At 43.1% G+C, this 8,064-nt stretch overlaps 1 long non-coding RNA gene across 1 annotated transcript in view; it reads left to right on the top strand.

Moving 5' to 3' along the window:
* Positions 1-8,064, top strand: part of LOC140204504 (uncharacterized) — a 31,876-nt gene continuing 23,812 nt past the window's right edge. Inside the window, exons 1-2 of the long non-coding RNA XR_011887654.1 lie at positions 1-292; positions 2,841-2,974. This is a non-coding gene — a long non-coding RNA (uncharacterized lncRNA). The remainder of the gene's footprint in view (positions 293-2,840; positions 2,975-8,064) is intronic.

Here is an 8,064-nt window from a genome sequence, read left to right as displayed (position 1 = left end):
CGAAGGGCAGGGAAGGAACTCTGGCTGTAATGCTTTCCATAAAGCTTTACAGACCTCCGAAATTATGCAGGACTCATTTCGCACAAAATAAGACGCTTTCTTCAGTTAGTCCTGACGAAGGGTTTCGGCCTGAAACGTCGACTGCACCTCTTCCTAGAGATGCTACCTGGCCTGCTGCGTTCACCAGCAACTTTTATGTGTGTTGCTTGAATTTCCAGCATCTGCAGAATTCCTGTTGTTCGCGTCTTGTGTACCCCGAGACTACCATGACCATGAAGCCTTGCGCGGGCAGGTGAGTGCGCATGCGTGACGAGCGCGAATTGCCGAGCGACGCAGGTACACCATCGCACAAGTATAAATGCTCACAAACAACAGGATTTCTGCGTAGGTCACTTGCGTAGTGGAGATGCTGGCGGTGTTGGTTGCGTTGCAATGGGTGCAGAAAGCCAGACAAGTCAAAGTATTGATATGTTCAGATTCATCCTCAGTTCTAGCAAGTTTAAGGTCTTTTCACACAAACAGTCGGCAAGATGTACGTTATGAAGTCCATCAGTTAGTTACAAGAATTGCAAATCAGGGAGGTCACGTAAAATTTCTATGGGTTCCAGCACAAGTAGGGGTGTTTCCATTACCTACCCCAGTACCTGCAACACTCTTTTGTATTTGATATAAATGCCTCCCTTTCCCCTCCCTGTCCCATCTTTCTTGCCACATCCGGTTGACTTTTTCCCAGATTACACACTTAACCTCTGCTTTGCTGATACTAATGTGCATTGCCACATTTTCTTTCTTTAACGCCCTCTTTGCTAACTCATCCACCATCTGTATCTCACCATAGCCTCAGACAGTGCCACAATTTTCACATCATGCGTAAACTTACGAATCTTTCCTGCGATATTCACATCATAACTATGTCACGAACAGCATGGGTTCCCACACCAATCCCTGTGGTGCATCTGTAGTCACAGACTACCAGTCAGAGTGTGTGTGTGTGTGTGTGTGTGTGTGTGTGTAGCTAGCCCTGTCTTCCATCAGTCTCCCTGGGTGTCTCTTCAGAACAAATACTGAACCAAATTAGTGAAACAGGACTTCACCTGCACAAAGCCATGCTGACTATTCTCAATGTCCCTCTATTTCCAAATGAACATACTGTCCCTTAGAATTTTCTCCAATAATTCCCCTACCAATGACGTAAGGCTCACAGACCTGTTGTTTACTGGAATTTTATTCACCATATATATTTACAGTTATTGGAAATTTGTTGTGCTGTGTTGGCTGCAACATGCATTAAAACAGCATTCAACAACTACAAAGCATTATATATAAAAATACAATTAGAGGTTAAAGTACAATATGGAATAAAATGTGCACAAATACCTTTATGTATTTATAATATAAACAGCATTATAAAAAATGATTTGGTGTTTGCAGTGTAGTGACTGTTCAATAGATAGATGAGGGTGGGGATTAAATTAGAATGGTTGATCAGATTAGTTGCCTGGGGGAAGGAAATTTTAAGGTGGTGTGAAGTTTTTGTTTTAATAGCCCTACGGGCTTTCCAGAAGGGAACCTTTGGTGGGGGGGAGGGGAGGAAGTTTGCAGGCTCAGTGGTGTCTGCAATATTTTTTTCCCGTCCGCTTCTTTATGCTGGACGTGTACAAGTCCTGCAGTGCTGGTCGACTGTGGCCAATGACCTTTTCTGCTGACCTGACAGTTCATTGCTGTTCTTGAATATTGAGAGGATGCTGCATCAAACCAGACAGTCATGGCTGATGTGAGGATGCTGTCTAAGATGGCAGTGTGGAACGCAACTGTATCTTCTGGGGAAGATGGAATTTTACCAATTGCCACAAGTATATCCTCTGCCAAACTATTTTGTTAATGAAGGAGATATGGTTCTCCCACATGAGGTCATGAAAAATAATAATGCCCATCTTACTCCAGACTAATGTACCTTGCCGTCCTAATAAATTTCTTGAGAACTCCCCAACATTTTTACGTTCCCCAGGGGCTCACTTGATTGCAGTTGCCAATACCTGTCAAATGCTCTTATTTTACCTCCATCTCGAACCTTCAAACATTTGTTATGTAAGGTTCCCCAATATTATCATCATTTCCTGCCACCCTAACCACAACATGCTGACCCTGAACTGTTGCTCTTAAAAGACTAACACTTGTGAGAAGTTGTTTCACCCTCAAGTATCTCCTTCCAGTCAACTTCCACCAGGTCCTCTCCCGTGCTATCAAAATCAGCCTTCCGCCAATTTAGGACCTTAGCTGGAGGATCAACATTATACTTTCCATTGCTACCTTGAAACTTGCATAAATAGGGTCATGGTTCCCAAAGTGTTCCCAAGTTAATGCTTTCACCATAACCATAGTTTTAACTTGTGTCACGCACTGATTTCCAGAGTCGTTGCGTGATTTTTTGTTTCATGTTCTCCCCTTCCCTCTATCCTTCAATGGGGATACCCTAATATGGTATGATGCAGAATTCAGCAAAGAATTTTCATTTGGTTTAGAACAGTGATAGAATAATTTATAGTTCGTGAAAACCTTTTGAATCTCAGTGTATATATGGAAGTTATTTTATAACATCCACTCGTGCCAAGAAAATGGTAAACAGCTTCATTAATGCTGGTTGCCAGAGTGATTTAGTTGTGTGTTGTGAAGCATCTGTCATGTGATAGGAAATTGTTCTTGTTCTGTGGATATGGAGCGCTTGGTCCCAGTATAGGTTGATTTCAATAGACAGTTTAAATGGTTCGGCATGGACAAGATGGGCTGAATGGCCTGCTTCTGTGTTGTACTTCTCCATGAACTTGTGCTTTTTTCAACAGCTCGGTTTCCCATTTTGTGGGGAAATATTGGAGTCAATACACTAATTTCATCAGGCCGTCACTACAGGCTGTGAATAATTCTGGTTCCTACCACATCCAATTCATGACACCATGCATGAATACACTCCAAGCAGGTATGTTACCCTAACATTATAAACCTAGATTTTGTACAACAACCTTTGCTCTGATACCTTTTCAAATGCGTTTTCAATATTCATGTATGTTGGGCTAGGAATTGCTGCCAGCAGCAAGCTATTCATGCTTGTCGTTCATCTGCTTTGCAAGTACATACTTATACCCTGAGGATTCAAACTTGCTACCAAGTGCTGTTCTAATTCTAATAGCAAGGTCCTATTGCTGGTGAGGTGCTGAGTAATGCAGTGAAAATTCAGAACAAGATACTGCTGTGAATAGATTACAAGGCAACCATTCATCTGATTCAGAGCAACTCACACAAAACGCTAGAGGAACGCGGGTCAGGCAATGTCTGTGGAGGGGAATAAACAGTTGACGTTAAGTCCTGATGTATGGTCTCCACCCGTAATGTTGACTGTTTATTCCCCTCTGTAGACGCTCCCTGACATGCTGAGATCCCTGGCACTTTTGTGTGTGTGTTGCTCTGGATTTCCAGCATTGGCAGAATCTCTTGTTTAGCAAAAAGTCTAGACAAGTTTTAGTGCATTGTCTAAAGAGTGTATACTTTGAGTAAAGGGGCATCAGTGAGGCAGGAGCATTGGTCCATTGTGTTTATCATTTGTCAGATTCTCTTTTCATTTTAGACAATACTTGAGCTACAACCTGAGGTCTGGCTGCAATTTTGGGTAAGCACTTTCCTTACCAGTAATTAGGAGAAGGGAAAGATGGTCTGTAAATGTATTGCCTACTCTTTATTGTATGACTAGCAGTCATCAGTTTTCTTTCTGTATGTGGCATGTCCACATCCTCAATAATGTTATCCTTAAAGCATTCAGCTCATAAATGGATCAAGAACCTTTGGCTCCAAATGCCAATCTCACACCCCTTGAATGCTTGCTGCTGTGGTTGTCTAGAACGTGGGAAGCATCCTAGGTCCTCATAGGTCACTGGATGTTCATTTCACTTGCATGACTTGCCATTCCTTACTGGCTTTTTGCTTAGATGAGCTGGCAGAGCAGAAATTAATTTGAATATAATACTGGACCAATGCTCCTGCCTGACTGGTGACCCTTTACTCAAAGTATACACTCTTTAGACAATGCACTAAAACTTGTCTAGACTTTTTGCTAAACAAGAGATTCTGCCAATGCTGGAAATCCAAAGGAACATGCCCAAAATGCTAGAGGAATTCAGAAGGTCAGGTAGTATCTATGGAAATGACTAATGGTTGATGTTTTGGGATGAGATCCTTTTTCAGGGCCAGAAAGTAAGGGGGAAGAGACCAGAGTAAGAATGTGGAGGGAGGGGAAGGAGGACAAGCCAGAAGTTGAATGGTGGGGGGTTGGGTGGATGAAGAAAGAAGCTGGAGGTGATAAGTGAAAAAAGGTAAAGGGCTGGAGAAGAAAGATTCAAAGAGAAGAGGAGAAAGGAAGGAGGAGAGGCACGGGGGGAGGTGATAGGCCGGTGAGAGGTAGAGGTAAGAGGCCAGAGTGAGAAATTGAAGAAGAGGAAAGTGGAAGGGGAAATCTATTGGAAGCTGGAGAAACTGATGTTCATGCCATCAGGTTAGTTGGAATATGAACTGTTGCTCCAGCCCGAGAGTGGCCTCATCATGGCAGAAGAAGAGGCTATGGACTGACATGTCAGAATGGGGATAGGAATTAAAATGGTTGGCCACTGGGAAATCCTTTTTTTTTTCAGATTGAGTGGAGGTGCTTGACAAAGTGGTCCCCCAATCTATGCCTATCCTCACCAATGCAGATATAATAGACGACCCCAACAGATTTGCAGATGAAGTGTTGCCTCACTTGATAGATCTGTTAGGACCCTGAATGGTGGCGAGAGATGAGATGAATGGGCAGGTGTAGCACTTCTTCCAGTTGCAGGGATAAGATCAGTGCGGAGGGATGAATGGACAAAGGAATCACAGAGTGCGATCCCTGTGGAAAGTGGCGGGTTGGGGGGTAAAAATGTGTTAGGTGGCTGTGAATGATGTGCTGGATGGAGAGGCATGGGGTGCTAGACAAGGACAAGGGAAACTCTCTATTCCTGTTAAGTTGGCGGGAAGCTGGAGTAAGGGCAGTCGTGTAGGAAAAGGGGAAGATGCTAGTGAGGCCAGCATTAATGGTAAAGGAGGGGAAGTCTTGTTCTTTTGAAGAAGGAAGATTTCTCAGATGTTATCAAAGGAAAGCCTCATCCTGAGAACAGATGTGGGCAGAGATGGTGGAACTGAGAAAAGGGAATAACATTTTTTCAAGTGATAGGGTGGGCATGTACAGTCACGTTAGCAGTGAGAGTCAATAGGTTTATGCAAGATATTAGTAGACAGTCTGTCTCCAGAGATGGATACAGGGAGATGGAGAAAGGGGAGAGAGGTGTCAGAGATGGATCAAATGAATTTAAGGGCAGGGTGGAAGTGGAAGGCAAAGTTGATAGCTGATGAAATTGGTGAGCTCAGCGTTGGGTGCAGAAAGCAGCATCAAAGCAACTGTTAATGTAGCGCAGAAAGAGTTGGGAAGCAGTACCAGAGAAGGCTTGGAACATGGACTGTTCCATGTAGCCAGTGAAGAGGCAGGCATGGCTGGGGCTCATGTGGGTGCCCATGCTACACCTAGCGTTGGAGACAGTGGGAAGAACCCGAAGAGAAATTGTTGAGGGTGAGAACCAATTCTGCCATATGGAGGAGGGTTGTGGTGGAGGGTAATTGGTCGAGCCTGTTGTTGAGAAAGAAGTGGACAGCTTTAAGCCCTTTTGATGGGGGAATTGAGGTGTAAAGTGACTGGTCTTCCATGGAGAAAATGAGGTGACCAGGGCCAGAGAATTGGAAGTTGCTGCAGACATCAAAAGCATGTGAACTCTTCTGGATGTACATAGGTGGAAGGGAAGGATGAAGAGGAATAAAAGAGTTGGGCTATGGGGACATGAGTTCAGTGGGGCAGGAGCAGACAGAAACAATGGGCCCACCCAGACATTCAGGTCTGTGAATCTTGCAATGGAGGTAGAAACAAGCAGTGGTGGTGGTAGGGGAACTATAAGGTTGGATGGGAGATCTCCAGAGTAGATAAGATGGGATCCATAAGACTGTTTAGCTGCTTTTCTATCTGTGGACAAATTCAAAGGACCCCATCTCTATTACAAACACTCCCAGTTTTGATCAATAAGTTTGCTGATGAAATGAAATTAGGAGGAGGTGTTGTTGATGATAGTGAAGGAGATTATTGTAGATTGGTGGTGGTCTTGATCAGTTAGGGAAGTGGTCTGAAGAGTGTTTTCAATCCAGCATAGGTGATTTGGGAAAGTCCTACCAGTGTAGGATTTATACCAGGGCAATAGGGAGTGTGCTGAAACAGAGGGACCAAGCAGGAAAGTGCATTGCTCATTTAAAAACAGAGTAAGTGGTGGAGACAGGCATTTAGCACGCTTCATCAATCAGGGCATAAAGTAGAGGAGTTGTACAAGTTGTTAGTGAGTCCACACTTGGAGTATAGTGCACAGATTTGTTTGCCCTATTGTAGAAAAAGGTGAGATTAAAAGAACGCAGAGAAAATGTAAAAGTATTATGCTAGGATTAGAAAAAGGTAGATGTTGGCCAAGCTAGATCTTTATTCCTGAAGATATAGGAGAATGAAGGGTCATCTTAGAGAAATGTTAGAAAAAGCGTGGAGGTGGATGGTAATGCTTTTTCCCCGAGAGTCTAGAACTAGAGGCACAGTTTGGGGGTGGTGGGAGAGGGGAAAGATTTATATAAAAAAAAAAAAAAAAAAATGAGGTACAAACTTCTCACACAGTGGGTGGTGTGATGGAATGAGTTGCCCAAGGAAGTGGTTGAGGCAGGTACAGCAGTATCATTTAAGAAGCACTTGGATAGGTAGATGGAAAGGCAGGGCTTGGAGGAACCTGGGCCAAATGCAGGAAAGTGGGCAGCAGAGTCCTTATAGACTCATTGGGCCAAAGGACCCGTATTCATATCCAATTGGTCTGTAGCTCTATGACTCTGGTTCAGAATGAAAGCATTGACAGCTATAATCATCAGTGTGCATAATTGTACATGGAACCCTATCTTCTGAAGCTAGAATGACACAAATGAAAGATTCATGAGGAGGTTGAACAGGATGAGAAGGACTGAGTTATAGGGAGAAGATGAGCATTATTCACTGGAACAGGGGAATGATGGGTTACCTTTATAGTAGGTTTAAAAATATAATGAAATTAATATTATAATAAAAATATCTTCCCCCATCAGAGTTGAGGAATCATGAATTAGAGGGTACAAGTTCAAGGTGAAAGGGGAAAGATTTAGTAGAAACTGAGGGGCAACCTTTTCATCCAGAAGGCAGTCTTTACATGAAGTAAGCTGCCAGAGGAAGTAATTTTAAAAATGCAAACACGAGGAATTCTGCAGGTGCTGGAAATTCAAGCAACACACATCAAAGTTGCTGGTGAACGCAGCAGGCCAGGCAGCATCTCTAGGAGGAGTTACAGTCGACATCTTGGGCCGAGACCCTTCGTCAGGAAGTAATTGTTGTATTTACATTTTAAAAAACCACACAGGTATACATATAGGAAAAGTCGAAAGAGATACGGGCCAAACATGGGCAAATGGTACTCTCTTAGTTGGGGACCTTGTTCAGCATGTCCTAGAAAGGGCCTTTTTCTGGGCTGTTTGGAAAAGAACCTTAACAGATTAATTGGGCAGGTTCTGTGAAAAGAAGCACTTGCTATTTTAGGTCCAGAATCCAGCCAGTGGTGTTTTCAGATTTCAAGCAGCTACAGTTTATATGTTTTCTTTAGTGTTTTGCTATCTAATGACAAACCAATTCTGGAAAATGTGTTTGAACCTTTTTATAGATACAGTAAGCTCTCTGATGGTAAATGGATTCAGTATTGAGGTGAATGCGCATAGATTGAGATCTATGGGTACGCAACAGTTGAAACAGGGATAGAACAGTTGAATCAGAATCTTTTAGCAAGGGTAGAAGTGTCAAAAATAAAGAGGACATGTATTTCAGGGCAGAGGGGAAAATAAAGGAGATGTGTGGGGGTAGTGGTAGAAACCGATATATTGGGGTTTATGAGGCTGTTAGTTAGA

Source organism: Mobula birostris, chromosome 10 (genome assembly GCF_030028105.1).
Source record: "Mobula birostris isolate sMobBir1 chromosome 10, sMobBir1.hap1, whole genome shotgun sequence".
Lineage (NCBI taxonomy): Eukaryota > Metazoa > Chordata > Chondrichthyes > Myliobatiformes > Myliobatidae > Mobula > Mobula birostris.
The sequence above is the reverse complement of the archived record's forward strand: the minus strand, read 5'-3'. Positions and strand labels throughout refer to the sequence as shown.